Source organism: Saprolegnia diclina (genome assembly GCF_000281045.1).
Source record: "Saprolegnia diclina VS20 unplaced genomic scaffold supercont1.24, whole genome shotgun sequence".
Taxonomy (NCBI): Eukaryota; Oomycota; class Saprolegniomycetes; order Saprolegniales; family Saprolegniaceae; genus Saprolegnia; species Saprolegnia diclina.
This window is the reverse complement of record NW_008246091.1, coordinates 320,357-321,596: the sequence shown is the minus strand read 5'-3', so window position 1 is coordinate 321,596 and position 1,240 is coordinate 320,357.

Below are 1,240 nucleotides of genomic sequence, written 5' to 3'. Positions count from 1 at the left end.
CTCGGTATGTCTGCCCACGAAGTCGTGTGGGTCTTTCGTGTTGACGTATGTAGCTCGGCCGTTGCGGCGGCGGCTGCGTCTAGGAGCGAGTTGCTGTGTCCGGGAATGTGACGTTTCGAGACGCGAAGCCAGTGCACTGCCCGCGCCGCCGATGTGACGAATAGATGTCAATACGTACCATACGGACTGCCGCTGGACAATGACCACAGACCACGCGAAGCTGCCACCCGAGTGCCGTGGTGTTGATGGCCAGCACCTCGATGTTGACGGTTGAGGTGCCGAAGGGTCCCGAAACTCTTTTACCCACTCTCACGCCGTGAGATCAAAGCCCAAGCGTTTGCGGGTGTTCATGGAGGTGTCATCATCCGCGTTACATCGTCGTTGCCTTGCTAGCCTGAACGCCAGGCGTTGTCAGCTTGGTTCACCCTGGCAAACAGGACCTCCACTTCTGGGTCAATCGAGTCAAATGAATTGTGTCGATGGTCAATGATGGCGATGCCGACGTCGGCGGCGTCCGTTTTTAGCGTGTATCCGATCGGGAGGAGCTGCCAAAAACGTACGTTGAGACGTGCTCGTAGTGCGCCACCAAAAAGGTCGGGGCCAGTACGTCGAGGTCAGCTCGGACAGGGAACTGGAGCCTGCGCGAGCCCAAAATAAGCGAGCGCCCGATATAATCTGTGTTGGTCTAGGTGTATGTAGGCCGCGTGCAGCGGTCGCGCGCAAACAAACATGGTGCAGCAAGTACGGTACACGCTCCAAATCGCGGTGCGAATCGGCCATGGGCATGAACTACCCGCACGCATGCTTGGACACGCGCCGATTTTCTCGGCAGGTATAGAGACGACACCAAGCTCGGGGTTCTGAACGAGGCCACTTGCACACAACTTGACGGATCATGGATGGGTCGCTTTCTCGTTGACGGCGTTTTTCGTTTCAGTTTCACGAGCATGTCAATGTGTACCGCGAGCTCGGCTGCATCGAGCCGAGACGGGACATCGAGTTCGATGAGGATACATTCATCGATGTAGTTGACGCATCCAAAGGGGAGCGTGACCCAAGATGTGCTGAAAATGATGCTGCTCGGAGAAACGCCTTTGACAAGCCGCGTGATCGCGTTGCTGATCACACAGAATGCGATGACAGAACCGCAATAGGCGAGATATCGATGCATGCCGATTCGGGTAGCGCCAACCCATAAGTGGTCTGTTGTCAGCTGCACAACCCCGCAGGTGACGGAAAA